At 39.9% G+C, this 15,997-nt stretch overlaps 1 protein-coding gene across 1 annotated transcript in view; it reads left to right on the top strand.

Annotated features, from left to right (window-relative positions):
• MAML2 (mastermind like transcriptional coactivator 2) overlaps positions 1-15,997 on the top strand; it is a 371,737-nt gene that overhangs the window by 87,029 nt on the left and 268,711 nt on the right. The window lies entirely within an intron of this gene.

The following is a 15,997-nucleotide window of genomic DNA, read 5'->3' as shown; positions in this document are numbered from 1 at the left end:
AATGCTTCCAGATGGAGACACGTTTTTCACTTCACTCTCCACAGTTTTCACTTTAAAGAGTTATTGAGATGGAAGCATTGGAGCGAAGCCTATTAGAATCACTTGCCCCACCTTTCCTTCGGAGGAAGGCTGACTTACAGTTGCAAGGGGAAAATACTGGCTAAAAAGCAAATCTTGGTCTGTTCCCTGCAGTCTATCGACACATGCTTTTCAGAAGAAGAAGAAACATCTGGAGAGAATAGGACTGAGTTGGTGAACATCTTGAAGGGGGCTGGCCTTCGCTTAGAAAATTGAAAAGGCATCCAGATAAGCCATTAGGAAAAATCTGTGGTTGCTAAACAGAGTAACCTAAAGGAGGAACTTCAAGATACAAATTTAAGCAACACTCTGCAATTACTTGTATTATAGCATCAGGTTATTAAGTTTGTCTTCACTCTTTGAAAGAGTTCAGAAGAGAGTTAGAGTTTTCTTTTCTTTTTTTTTTTTTTAAAGATGGGGTTTCACCATGATGGCCAGGCTGGTCTTGAACTCCTGACCTCAGGTGATCCACCCACCTCGGCCTCCCAAAGTGCTAGGATTACAGGCATGAGCCACCAGGCCCGGGAGAGTTAGAGTTTTCTTAAAAAATCTTGGGGTGGCCGGGCGGAGTGGCTCATGCCTGTAATCCCAGCACTTTGGGAAGCCGAGGCGGGCAGATCATGGGGTCAGGAGTTTGAGACCAGCCTGGCCAACATGGTGAAACCCCATCTCTACTAAAAATACAAAAATTAGCCCGGCATGGTGGCACACGTCTGTAATCCCAGCTACTTGGGAGGCTGAGGCAGGAGAATTGCTTGAACCCAGGAGGCAGAGGTTGCAGTGAGCCGAGATCATGCCATTGTACTCCAGCCTAAGCGACAAGAGCAAGACTCCACTTCAAAAAAAAACAAAAAACAAAAAACTTGGGGCCTACAAAAAAATGCCATTTGGCCTGTACAATAAGTTGCTCGTATCCAGCAAGTCCTCTCCCTTCTACAGCTTTCTGTATAAAAGGCTGGGATACCAACATCTGTCTGAAGCAAAAACACATGTATTTTAACCAAATAAATAAAAAGGAACAAAAGTCTAAGTACATCATGCTGCTCAGAGTCTTACTGGCTACTCCCACTGGCTCCCTCACTGTTGTTATAATTTTGTTTATGGCCTAGGCAGATGGGCCTCTCTGCTCATGGGTGGTTTAGAATCTGCTGATAGTGGCTGGAATGAAGCAGGGAGGATCTTACAACTTCTAAGCTCACTGGCTTAGACCACCGTATTCTTGGGCTTAGGTGTTAACTCCCTATATGATTCCCATCAGTGGTGATACCTGGGCTATTGTCCAGTGGGTGAATGTGATCTTCCTCTTCGGAGAAACCTATTGCAAATCACAGTTAATAGGGATCCTAATGAGGACATTCACCTCCCAGCTCCTCTGTGCCGGGGCAGTGGATAACAACAGGATGTGGGTTTTAAACACGTGTGAGCTTCTTCAAGCTGCCTCTTTCAGTTTCTTTCTTTTTTAAGGCACTAGAAAATATAATCCACATATTTGAAACAAACATTTTTTTCATGCTGTTAATGGTTTTTGTCGTAGTTTTCTCCATGTCAGGACTGGATTCCACTGATTAGTACCAAGATAGATTAATTAGTACAATATGTAAATGAAAACATGGGATATTTACCAGGTAGGCAGGAGACCATATATGCTTCTAAGTTGTACTTTTGGAAAATACAAAAAATGGATTGTATTCATCATCCATGGGTGTGTTAAAGCCACTGCTATACTTTGGACTTAGCACATCATATTTTGATGAACGGGACCAAAAGATGTGGAGAGCACAAACCTATCATGGTAAAAATTAAAGGCATTTAGTTTCAAATGTATTTAAAAAGAAGTTGTACATTTGAACAGGCCATAAAATTAGTATCAAGTAGGCAGATCAGATTTTCATCAGAGACAGTAGCAATGACAGACTGCAGGAAATGGAAAGGAATCAGACTTTTATTATTTATGTTTGAGTTGTTATTCCAGTCCTCACCGTCCTCTTTGCTCCTCTTCCCTATCCATTCTTTTCCTTGCTGTTACTAGTTGTCCTTCCTGTCTCTCCTACTCTTCTTCCCATCACCCCCAGGATACACAGTAAAGAGAGAATACCAGAAACGGGCAGCACTAGTGAACAGAGAGATATTATAGATGGTTTTTTTCATTTCAAGTGTGAAGTTGTCCTTCTTCTTGAAATATGCACATGATAAAAAGGGGGTTGCCATCAGTGCATATTGTCTTAAAAAGCCAATGGCTCCTTTTTAGTTTTTCTCCATAACAAAGACCTTCTTAGACTGTGGACTCTGTAATTATGTTCACTGAACAAATACCTTGAAAGGGAAGTAATTCCAAGTCATGTATTCAGTTTGATTCAGTTTGATCTGTATTTACTAAATGCCTAACATGCCTATGCATTTTGTTTATTCATTTATAGTAACAAGGTACAGTGAGTTCATATTCTGTGCCAGCACTATGCTCAGTGTTGAAATATTAGAGTTACAAGATTCCCACTTTCAAGAACTTACAGTCTAATGGAGGAGGAAGAAGCATGAAAGGATCGATTGCAGGGTGGCAAGAGAGTGTTCCCATAGTGCAGCTCCAGAGCTGTGATTTTAAAAAGATGATGCAAACCAGTTATCTCTTGCTTCATGAAGTGGATGGGCTACAGGAAATTTGGCAATAAAACAAAGTTTATATGAATTGCAACATTTTTCTACAACTCTACTGTAAAATTGGAAATGCTTTCCCACAGAAAAAAAAAACCTCTCAGAATGCTGAATGCAAAAGTTGGGATCACAGAAGTATTGTTTCTATATTTTGTCTGCTGGAAACTGTATTTTTCCAAGGTAATCCCTGTTTTCAATGTACTTCCTGTCTTGCCTCCAGCGGTTTTATTCTTGAAGCACTTTTCTAGTACTGAGATTGTTACGACCCAGAGTATTCCTTTCTTTCTTACTGGGATGTCCTCTGTCTTCACAGCCTGCTTCTGGATTGTCGTTTTTTCCTTTCTTTCTGTTGAGATATTTATGGCATTTAATAGAGTCAAACAAGATGTATTGCAGCCTGACATGCTTATGTGCCTTCAGACGTGTAAAAATGAAGTAACTTCCTATCTTTGTCTGTCTAGTTTAAGAATTAACCGCAGATGAGGAATGCCTGTATTGATTCATTCATATAATAACTATTTATTGGCTACCTACTAGGTACAACCAGACACACAGTTTCTAACCTCATGAACTTACCATGTAACATGGGAAGACAAGCACTAAGTTCTTACTTGTTTGTAATTTGATAAGACTCAGAACAAATACAGGTTTCTTTGAACTCATGCATAGAGAGAAATATTTAAGTTCCATTTAATACTGAGATAGCTAGGTATCTCAATATTTAAGCTGAGATCTGAAGGACAGGTAGAAGATTCCTCAGGCAGAAGGAAGAGCATTGTGAGGCAGGAAGAAATGTGGTCATTTTGAGGAACTTTGCCATCATTGTGGCCATAGCAAAGAGGGCAAAAAAGTGAAACAGGGAGGAATGGAATTCAGCTCACGGACTCTGGAATCAGATTTCCAAGTTGGAATCCTGACTTCATAGCTGTATCAATTAAGAATTTTTCTGTGTGGCATCCAAAGAACAGAAAGCCTATGTTACTGAGGTTCATACAAAAAGGGGAAGTTATCTCCACAAAACAAAAAGTCTGACAATAATCAGTCCAGGGTTGGTGTAGGCCTTGATGAGGTCATTGCAGGTTCAGGTTCTGTCTGTCTTCTGCTCTGCATTTGTAGCCTGTGGCTTTGTCATTACCTCATCTGGAAATGGTGGCTGCAGCCCCAGGCACAGTGACCCACTGGGGGAGGAGAAGGGGGAAGATGGGCGATGTCAGGTTATTTTCTCAGAAAAGTTCAGAGCTTCTCAGAAATATTCTGTTGGAATTCTACCTGTGTGTCCTAGGCCAGAACACAACCCAAATAAGCAGGAACAATGTGAAAATGAGAACATAGATCTTCCATCCCTAACAATGGAGACAGCAAGTGACAGGAGATTAGGAATGTGTGTTGATTTCCTCAACAGTGTTTGACGTAACCACTTTCTAGCTTTATGATCTTAGGCAAGTAACTCAACTTCCCAGTTCCTCTTCCTTAAAATGGCGATAACATCCCAAAAGGTTGTTACAAGATTCATTGAAATAGTTTCTACGCTCACTCAGCCATCAATCAATATGAGCTCCAACATGATGCTTGACAGTTATGCAACAAACAGTTCGTGAAGAGCTTTGTCAGCCATATTGGTAATTTTGTCTTTATCCTTAGCACAATGAGAAGGTATTAAAGGATTTTAGGCAGGGAGGTAACAAGATCATATTTGTGTTTTCAAAAGAGCCCTCAGGCTGGGTGTGGTAACTTGCTCCTGTAATCCCAGCGCTTTTGGAGGCCACGGCAGGCTGATTGCTTGGGCCCAGGCGTTTGGGACCAGCATCATGGGCAACTCGGGGAAACCTCGTCTCTAAAAATAATACCCCCCCAAAAAAAATATATATATATATATTTGAGATGGCTGTGGTGGCACTCACCTGTAGTCCTGGCTACTCAGGGGGCTGAGGTGGGAGAATCGCCTGAACCTGAGAGAGGCTGTAGTCAGCTGTGAGTGTGCCATGCACTCCAGCATGGGTGACACAGTAAGACACTGTCTTAAAAAATTTTTAAAAAAGGAGCCCTAATTTATCCTCTGCCTCTGATGAATATATTCCATTTTGTTGCATTGCAAAATTCCGGCACATTGGTTTGCTTACCCGTCTTTGCTCTGGAATGACTTTTAACTCTTATTTTGGCAATCTTGGTTGTTTTGAGATGTGTGAAATTAGAATCATATGCAGGTGTTTGAGTTCTTTTGATTTTGCTTTTTAAACACTTTTTTTTTTTTTTTAAGCTTGGGGCAATGTAAAGCCAGAATATCAATGTACTTCTGTCAAGATTTTCAAGCCTATTTGGCTGATAGTGCACTTACAAGAATAGGTAAAAAAGATCCCAAAGATATTACTTCACTTACTTGAACTACTGCCCTACTCTTAAGAGCCACAGCAAGCTTACATGTTTAAAAAAATTTTGAAAAAGACCTGCAACATTCCTTTCGCACTCCCACTCGCCCCTGAGGTTCTTCCACTTCCTTCCTATGGCTTTTTTTAGAAGGCAGTGTGTTTTTCTCACGTCCGGCAACAAAGGATGTTTTGTGCTGCTACTGAGGTTTTGTGTGTGTGACTTACTTTAGAACTCTTTCTAGAAAATGTGAATGATTATTTGCATAGGTTTAGTAGAACTTTATAATGAGTGAAAGTCTCGGATGACTTTTTGTTTTGTGTAGATTTGCCACTGCTTAACGTCAAATCACTTTCCCCTGTGTGTTTTAAAATAATCCTAATAAGACCTGTCAAAAATCCCCCAGAAGTCTCACAAATTCTTATCTTCAAAAAAAGTGTGATACCTTCAAGATATCACAAATTCTTATCTTCAAAAAAAGTGTAAGTGATACCTACAGTGTAGACCTTTTCAAAGACTTCTCATCACTTCCTTAAATAGTGCCATAACGAAACGGGGACATGGTGATGAACCATAAACTTTGGTTGTCACTGAGAAAATCTATCTGGAGCAGTCACAGTGTCCTATACTGGAGCTATTCGATTTCTTGACTTTAAATGTTTCCATCTAATTGTAATTCTCTCAGCAAGGATACAAGGTAGGATAAACAGAATTCTCAGATGGCGGAGAATTATATTTTACATCCTGGGAGAGAACTTACCTTTCCATTGTCAGATAATATGAATCATTTAAAACACGTGCTGGAACAGCTTCGCCGTTTCTTGAGGAGAATGGGGTTTCTGTCTTAACAAAGAGAAAGATAAATGCGCCTCACAAGATTTTAGTGGTCGATCTCTGTCAGTATACTACCAGCAAAAAGGCCAGCAATCAATGTTACCAAGAGGCAGCACTCTCTTGAGTGCAGAAGTAACAACCTTAGCTGCTTCGTAAACAAGATGCCATTGGAGATACTCTGAGTATATGAGGAGTCCCGTAGTGTAGATATGAAGATTTCTCCTCCATGTGGTTTTTGTGATTCCTCTTGTGTTGAAGTTAAGGAAGGAGAGCTTGGATTCCAAGATCAATTTAGCATCTGAATTCTTTGGCATTGTCATGCTAAAGATCAGCACATCTCAGGTGGCTTTCAATATGTATTTTAGCATTGATTATCCTCTACTAGGGTAAATCCAAAGATGATTTAGAAAATCAAAGTCAATTTTCCCTTGGAGTTTTCTCAGAATAAAGGGAAGCTGTGATGTGGAAGGGTTTTTTTGGCTTCTATTTACATATGATGCAAAATCAATCTGTGTGAATCTGTTTCCTCTGTTGAGTATTTACTATATGCAGAGCCTTCGGTATTTCTGTGAAAGGGAGATTATGCAAAAGAATTTTAAGGCATGCCACTTGACTTTGTGAAAGTGAGTATTTGTTTAAAGAGACAAGATATTACAGTGGGAGGCTGCTTTATGAGAACCCACACGTTCAGGTCAGCACCCTGAGATGGGTCCTATTACGCCCTTTAACCCGGCAAGGGACTTCATGTAGTTCTTCATCAGGAAAATGGAGACAATGAAGATGCTTGCCTCATAGATTGTTGTGTAAAAGGCAGCAAGATATGGCTGAGTAAGAACATGACTGAAGCCAGACTGCTTCTGCTTAAAACCTAGGTAAGCTGTTTACACCTGATATGACCTTGGACAAGTCTCATATAACTTCTCTTGCTTCAGCTGCTTCATCTGAAGATGCAATGATGTTAGTATCTGCCTCCTGCCTCATAAGGCTGTTGTGTTGAGACCATCCTGCCTAACATGGTGAAACCCCATCTCTACTAAAAATACAAAAATTAGCTGGGTGTGGTGGCACATGCCTATAGTTCCAGCTACTCGGGAGGCTGAGGCGGGTGAATAGCTTGAACTCAGGAGTCAGAGGTTGCAGTGAACTGAGATCATGCCACTGCATTCCAGCCCAGTGACAGAGTGAGACTCCATTTCAAAAAAAAACACAAAACGAGTTAAGGTAAAGTGCTGAGAACAGTGCCTTACACAAAGCATCACATAAGGATTTGCTTTCATTATTGTGAGGATTAGATATAATTCATGTGAAATACTTGACACATATGTAGAAGGTAACTATTATTTATATAGAGAACTCAGCACAATGTGTAGTACATTTTCAGAGCTCAGTAATGTTGATTGACTTTATTTTCTATTGCATATGTCTGTGTGTGTGTGTGTGTGTGTGTGTGTGTGTGTGTGTGTGTGTGGAGAGAGAGAGGGAGAGAGAGAGAGAGAGAAGCACATATTTCCCAAGAGCATAATGAATATAATTTTATGGGAAAAAGTATTTAGAACAAAATGGAAATTAGCCAGGCCATACAACCCTTGCTATTCTGTCTGGTGTTTAAAGGGTTTGTATTTGTGGGCCTGTTTTTTCTATTGATGCTTCTCCAACATTCCACTGTGGATGGAACCTTGAATTCCTCATAACATGTTTGAAAAATTTAAAGGGATAATCACTGCTTATTGTTCCTACTGCCATAGAAGGCTAAAACATACCTGCCTTTTGGGCTTAGCTAGAACTCTAATTTAATACTAATACAATAACAATACAGGCAGTTTCCAGAGTTTCCAGTTTACATATATAATGTATGTCGTCCAAAATTCAGTTCTAAAGCAAGAATTTGAATCTCATCATACACTTTCCCATAAAAAATGTTATAAGAGGGCTGAGCACGGTGGCTTATGCCTGTAATCCCAGCTCTTTGGAGGCCGAGGTGGGTGGATCATGAGGTCAGGAAATCGAGACCACCCTGGCTAACACAGTGAAATCCCATCTATACTAAAACTACAAAAAAAATTAGCTGGGTGTGGTGGTGCGTGCCTGTAATCCCAGCTACTTGGGGGGCTGAGGCAGGAGAATCACTTGAACCCGGGAGGCAGACGTTGCAGTGAGCCGAGATCGCACCACTGCACTCTAGCCTGGGCGACAGAGCGAGGCTCCGTCTCAAAAAAAAAAAAAATGTTCTAAGAGATAATTAAAAATGAGGCCTACCTATGTAATTATCCCAATACCTTAGAGAAAAAATGGTACTGTTGATTACCAATCATCGTTTGTGATTCATAGTACGTGCCTGAATTCTAGCTACAGAGATATCTGAAACACATCTACCTCTGTGAGAATCCTGGGAATGAGAGGCCTCCCCCACCTGTACTCTACCATCTTTAGTAAAAGAGAGACAACATTTTTGGGGACATAATTTTCACTGGGTAACTTCAGCCTCAGTTTTTGGGCCAGCATCAATGGCAGAACAGAATGAGGGGACGGTGGGGTGGAAACAGTCATTGTTATGTGTATGTAATTGTGAAGACTACCTTATTGCTAGTGATAGAAAATTACTAAAAACTTTGGCATGTGTTTTATTGCCTCCTCTTCTCCCTTACCCCTATCACTCTGCAAATCAACCAAGGCCAATGTCCTAGGGGAGACTTTTAGTTCTTTCAATTATAGTTCTCCTGCAGGTCCTCCAAGTATGAAATTAAGAGGGCTTTCAAGATGGAGAAATCCGCTCTTTGCAGTATTAAAAGAGTCTGTAATGCCGTTATCACCAAATAAGTTACTATTAATTCTGAATCAAGTCATGTTTGTTTTGCCAGTCCAAAAAGCCTCCCTATTTAGTCTGTATGCAAAGGACAGCCTGGCAGAGAAATTTAACACCTTGTCATTTTAAAATGTGTCTATCGCTTAATCCTTTACAGGGAAGAGAAGGTGATGTAGCTTTTTTCGTGCTCCAAAGCTGGTAGTGTGACATCAATATGTTTATTCATTCAACAAACATTTACTGAGCTTCCACTGTGGGCCAAGTACTACTCTTCTAACTGCTAGGTAGAAAGGGATAGGGAGATATTTTTTAAAGGATACAAAGTTACAGCTAGATAGGAGGAATAAATTCTAGTGTTCAGCAGTGTAGGATACTATAGCTAACAATAATATGTTGTTTCAACTAGCTAGAAGGTGGATATTGTATGTTCCCAATACAAATAAATGATAAATGTTTGAAATGATGGATGTGCTAATTACCTTGTTCAAAGCACTATCATTATATGTACTGAACCATCACTACGAAGTGCCAGATATAGGTGATGGGGAGGAAGGCAGCAAACCACATTGCCATGTATGTACCTATGCAACAATCTTGCATGTTCTTCACATGTACCCCCAAACCTAAAATGCAATTATATGTATATATATATATATATATATAAAAGAAACATCACTATGTACCTCATGAATATGTACAATTTTTGTCAATTAAAAAATAGAATTTTAAGAATAAAAAAATTTAAATTTTAAACATTTTTTTAAATTAAAAGAAAAAAAAGAAAAGCAGATAGTTTTCTGTCAAGCCTAGATGGATGTAAACACATAAATAGGTAACACTATAATGTGTCATAGGGTGATAAGTGCCATGGAGGGGATTAATTTCACGCAGAGTGGGTCTGCAGGAAGTAAGGGCGAGAGCCATGCAACCATCCGGATGACGCGTTCTCAGGTAGGGGGAACAGCAAGTGAACAGCGTCTGAGCAAAAGCGTCTTTGTCAGAATGCAAGGAGGCTCTAGCAGGATCACAGTAAACTAGGTGAGAGTGGTGGGAGATGAGTTCTGAGAGGTAACAGGAACACCTTGTGGGACTCTGCAGACTAATAAGAAGATTTGCTCTTATTCTAAGTAAGCCAGGCAGCAAAGTGTTTTAAGCAGAAGTATAAGAAGATCTGACTTACTTTTATAGGCTTACTCTGGGTCTTGTATGGAGATAAGTTGCAAGTTTATTGTATAGTTGCAGGAGTTGGAAGTGATGGTTGCTTGGAGCTAGTTGCTAGCTACTAGCAAGCTAGTAGCAGTAAAAGTGGGGGAAAGTGTGGATTTTAGATATATTTTAAAGACAGAGCCAATAGTAGTGCCAATGTGTTGGATGTAGGGTGTCAAAGAAAGAACAGAACCAAAGATCGCTCAAAATGTGTGACTTGTGCAGCTAGAACTGTCATTTATTGGCTGAAGGGATATTATTGGAGTGTCATGTTTGGTGACTGGGGAAAGAAGAGGAGAGAGAATTAGATGTTTCATTTTGGACATGTTAAGTTCGACATGCCTATTAGACATCCAAGCAGAGATGCCAAGCAGTCAGGGGAATAAGTAAGCTGGAGTTCATGGGCAAGGGCTGGCTTAAAAGTATACATTTGTGTATTTAAGGCTAGAAGGCTGAATGAAAACACCTGGAGCAGAAGTATAGCTAATGAAGAGGTGTTTGGACAGAGTGCAACACTCTCCAATATTTAGAGGGCAGAAAGATGCAGTGGAAGCAGAAAGGAGGCAGAGAAGTGAGAGAGAGAACATAAGAGAAAATGGCGCCCCAAAAGGCTAGTGAAGAAACAGCTTAAGGAGGAAGAGTTTATTGTCAAATACTGAAAATAAATTAGTTAAGCTGAAGACTGAGAATTGATTATTCAGTCAGGTGAGAGTCATTGATGACTTTCAGTTAGTGGTGTGCTGGTAAACTGGCTCTCTGAAAAGCAGTGACAACAACAAAATCTTGATTTGTAGTGTTCACCAAATTTCCCTGGTGTAAATATTCCCATTATAGTCAGTTTCAAGCTACCAGCAGTTTAACAATCAGCTTGCAAAGTTCTTGAATATTTAACAATTAGTTTCTGCTACTTGCAGCACACACCACCTTGACAGGAGCCATTTTGTAGGAGTGGTGGGGATTGGAGTAGATTCCTAACAAATGGAATGAGAGGAATTGGAGACAGCGAGTACAGACATTTTTAATGAGTTCTAGTATAAAGAAATGAGATGGTAACTGAACCATGACATGAAGTCAAGATTTTTTTTTTTTTTTGTATTTTTAAAATAGAAAATACAGTGGCATGTTTGTATGTAGATGAGAATGATCCAATTAAAGGGGGAAATCAATGAAAAAGGAGAAAGCAGGGAGAATTGCTGGGGTGAAGTCCTTGGGTAGGAAAGAGGAGACAGTTCTAATGCGCAGGGAGAGAGAAGGTGGTTTGGTTTCCAATAAGAGCATGGGTAGTTCCTTCACAGTGACAGCAGAGACTAAAGTAGCCCTGTCCAATTAAATGTAATGTGAGCCACATAGACAATTTAAATTTTCTAGTAGCCGCATTATAAAGTAAAAGAGGCCAGGTGCAGGTGGCTCACACCTGTAATCTCAGCGCTTTGGGAGGCCAAGGTGGATGGATTACTTGAGGTCAGGAGTTCAAGACCAGTCCAGCCAACATGATGAAACCCCACCTCTACTAAAAATACAAAATTAGCCACGTGTGGTGGTGGGCACCTGTAGTCCCAGCTACTTGAGAGACTTGGATAGGAGTATCCCTTGAACTCAGGAGGTGATTGCAGTGAGCCAAGATCACACCACTGCACTCTGTTGCCTGGGCAACAGAGCAAGACTTCCTCTAAAAAAAAAAAGTTAAAGAAACAGGTGAAATTAATTTTAATGATTTTATTTAACCCAGTATGTACTAAGTATTAAAATATATAGTGAATATAAAACCATTAATGGGAAAATTTAATTTTCAAAATTCAGTGTGTTTTATACTAACAGTAAATTTCAATTTGAAGTAGCCAGTTTTCAAGTAATCAATAGTAGCGACTACCATATTGGTGAACGTGAGTATAAATAATCAGCTCAGTGGTCAGATGTGTTGGTGGAAGATTGTTGGTGGGCTGATTGCCTCTGTTTTCTCCGTGAAATAGGAATCAAGTTCATCCAGCAACTGGAAGTAAGAATTGGGAAGAAGATGCTAAAGGAGAAAGGAAAATATTTGAAATAGTCATGCAGGGGGATGAAAGAGTTAATAGAACCAGAAAAGTGTGCTAGAATGGGTGTAGCACCAATGGCCTATTTGAGGTTAGTGTTCCAGAATTTCCAGCGAGACTCACCGTGCTGAGTGTGTTTTTCTTCACCACCTTCTGCCTAGCAGAGGCAGGGGCAGTGGGCATCTGCAAAGTGGACCAAGTTGTTTTTAAACAGGGTAAAATCGATTAGAAAGCAGATGCCAATCTATCACTCTGGTAAAAGATATTAAAATTTTCCCATGGGAAGCTTGACCATTTTTTTCTGATGTAGGCTTTGTGCTTGTGGGTTGGGGTGGAACATGAGATGTTAAGCAAGAATGTGTGGGAACTTAAAAGCATAGTGACACTTTTTTCGGCCACTGAACTCTTGTCTCAGAATTCTTAGCAAATTCTCCAAAATCTTTCTCTAGGGTCACTTAATTGAGCTGTCTTTGCCATCCTTCTCTTTCCTTAGAGGTAATCAAACTATTTCTGAAGGTTTATTTTTTTTAACATGGTTTTAATCTGATACATAATTGTCAAGACTAAATGTGTGTTGAGCTGACTCCATGTTTGAGGCTAGAAAGATGTTAATGAAGGCTCTCTGTTCCCTACTTGTAACCTGAAGCTTCCAGTCAACAGAATGAATCAGAGAATTTCCAGCAACACACTAAGGTCCTTATGTAAGGAGAATCACATGCAATTTTTGTCTTTGCAGAATTCCTCTCTGTATAATTATTCTTTTGATCATGCTACACATGAAAAGAAAGGCAACGGGGGTATGAATTATGTCCTTGTTTCACTTGGCATTAACAATTGAGACAGGGTGAGGAGACTGTGAGAACTGCTTGTCTGAGGGAGGTGGTTCTCCATTTGTAATTGACCAATGCTATGTGTGTCCACAACACACATAATTGACCAGTCCTGGGTATGATACAGCAGTAAGTGCAGCCTGAACTTTCTCTACTGTGCATTTGGGAACAGTTCATTGCTTCTCACCAAGTAATTCAGACACAGTTGACTCCATTGAAACTTCGACTGAAACAATGCAGCAATTTTCCCACTGGTTTTATACTAAAGAGATTGAGGACTTAATCTGTACTGTACCTAAAATGGCTTTCAAAATTATCAGTTTACAAAGAGAGTTTATGGATATGTTCAGGAGGTAAATCACTTGCCTTCTCTTCTCTGATGCTTTTCGACACCGCAGGCAGAAGCAATCACTGTGCTTGACTAATGCCTTGTGCTTCCATAGCATTTTGTACATAGTTTAACCATGTCCCCGAACGTGAAATCCGTTTCAGAACTTCATGCATTTGCATATGATGTTATTTTGCCTTCTCTACTTACTTGTCAATACCCTGTTATACTTCAAAATCCAAAAATGCCTGTTGAAGGGATGAATGGGATGCTTTATAGAGGAAATGACCTTCCCTGAGTTGATCACTCTTTCTTATGAGTCCCTACACACTTGACTTATGCTTCATTTTCACCACTTAATCCAGTTCTTAAGATGTATTTACCTGTTGGTCTCTTTCACAAGTCTGTAACTCCTTCTATGCTTCGTGTGTGTCCCTAGTGCCTACCACAGTACCAGGCGTGTGATAATCCTCCACTGTTTTGTTGAATGTGAAATATAAAGAATTAAGCATGGGTGTGATTCAGGTGAACATAGGAATAACTTGAGTTAGGTCATATTTTTATAGCCATAAAATTCTTATTGAAGTAAGTCAGCCAACTTGCTGCATTTCAGATAAAACCTCTACGTGAAGATATATCATTTTTAGCTCAAAGCAGAAGTTTATATAAAGGATGTAAGCTTTTGTCCTATTTACTCAGGAATTAAACTAAAAAGAAATCTACAAATTCATTTATAGATAATTTCAAGTTGAGGCCTATAGACATGTAAGAAAGGTTTCTTTAAGGTTTAATGACCAAGTTTCATGTGAGCTCTTACTTGGGAAACAAAATTCACACATGGCATTAATATACTATAAATTGTGATATATAGTGTGATTTATCAAAACATTCTTATATCCTATCTATGGTGAAATTTAATATTGCCAATAAACGTTCCACTCAAAGAAAATGGTAAAGCTGTGTGTGCTGTGCATGTTTTGTTTTGGAAACTTACTATTCCTGAATGCTCCCTGAATTAATTTTTGCAAATGATTTGGAAAATTCAAGGAAAAATTGTCTTTTGAGAGTCACCTTGAATGTTATATTTGTATGTCAAAGGAGTATTGAATTTCTTGTTGATACATGTTGCAGGGCTTTTTTGGTTTTGCTTTTATTATTCATTGTTTCTCCAGTTCTGTACGGATGTGTAATCTCACATCTGACGTCTGACATTTTAAGATATAGAATGTTTCTTTCGTTCAGGGGGATAAAATCCTCCGTGTGTGTGTGTGTGTGTGTGTGTGTGTGTGTGTGTGTGTTTTGTGCACATCTTATGACTGTCTTTCCAAACAATACACATTTCATGTTGGATGGATGGATGGGTGTGTGGGTGATTAGATGGATGGATGGACAGACAAGACAGATAGATGGATGAATGGGTGGATAGTCGAACAGTGTGTGATTGCTCTGAGAGTCCAGGTGTTGGGTTCAAGTCACAGCTTTGCTAATTAACTCCCTGGCCTATAGCTAATTAATGATACAAGCCTCTGTCTCTTCAATGTAATCATAGTTCTATACAGAGTTGTAAGGGTGAAATGAAATAGTGCATATAAATAACTTAGTTTTATCATTGGCACACAGTGCTCAGAAATGTTAGCTATTATTAACATAACAATAAAACACTAATCAATAGATATATGGCTATAACCATATAAACCGTTTTTAATTTAAGGATGAATTATTTCAACCTGTAAATATCAGGAATGCATTGATGGTAATACACTTCGGAATACCAGTAATTTTGTAATCGTAACGGCGTATACATATGAATATGCAAAGTGTAACAACTACAGGCTTCCTTATCTACTTATAGAACTACAAGTGTAGCTTAGATATGAAAACATTCTTACACTTCATAATAGGACAGCCAGTGTGTCATGCAGCTTGTCTTCTTAAGGTACAATTGCTTTGTGCAGTTACAATGTTTGTAATTTCTAGGTAAGTGCCCTTCAGGCAGATGTCTTTCCCTTCAGGGAGACACTGAGGCTCTCAAAAGGGGTAATAATATTTGAAAACATCTGGAACACGGTTTGAGACCATTAGGCATACAGCCCCAAGTTTTTATTAATTTTTACTCCAGATTTCACTAGAGGAAAAAGCAACACGATTTTTAGGCGAAGGAATAAGCCACTTGAGGTCCGCCTCTGAATCAGTTTCACAAAGAAAAGTCCATCCGCGCAGAGGAAGGCCAGCGGAGCTGAGTACTTTTTTCTGCTTAATGAAGGGTGACTGCCCGGAAGACACTTTCAGGTTTCTCATAGTTTTAACATGTGGGTCCTCCTTGGAGGCGTGGGGTAAACAGTCTAAGGCTGCTGAGGAAAGGCTGTGGATTCTTCAGGTGAGGGCTCTAGCCAGGTCTGAGCCGCGCAGCTGGGGTCAGGCTGTGCGCGCGCCTGGACACGCGCAGACTGTTTTGAACTTGAGCAACGCCTCCTGCTCGCATTCTACTCGATTTGTTTGTGCAGAGCTGGACTCCTCTAGCAGGAAGTGCCTGCCCTTTAAGGAGTGCAGGCAGTTCCCGACAGCCCGCCCGCCTCCCCCGCCTCCTTGCTCTGCTTCCTTCTCATTGGTCTGGAGGCCGGCCGGGCCTAATCCTCGCATTTTTAAAATGTCTTCTTTTGTCAGCTTGAGATTTTCCAGAATTTAAAAGCGGAAAGGAAAAGAGAAGAACAAGGAAGCTATTAAAGATACATTAAATAAACCCTACTGGGAACAAGTGTGTGTGTGTAAGAGAGAATGTAACTTTTGCAAGGGAAGTTGGTAGATTGCTTATTATTTTAACAAAGAGGGTGTGTGTGTTGCGGGGGGGAGGTGTCCCTGAACTGGAGAAGCA

The sequence above is a fragment of the Cebus imitator genome, unplaced genomic scaffold (genome assembly GCF_001604975.1).
Source record: "Cebus imitator isolate Cc_AM_T3 unplaced genomic scaffold, Cebus_imitator-1.0 Scaffold336, whole genome shotgun sequence".
In the NCBI taxonomy this organism is placed as follows: Eukaryota; Metazoa; Chordata; class Mammalia; order Primates; family Cebidae; genus Cebus; species Cebus imitator.
This window is presented reverse-complemented; position numbering and strand designations above follow the sequence as displayed.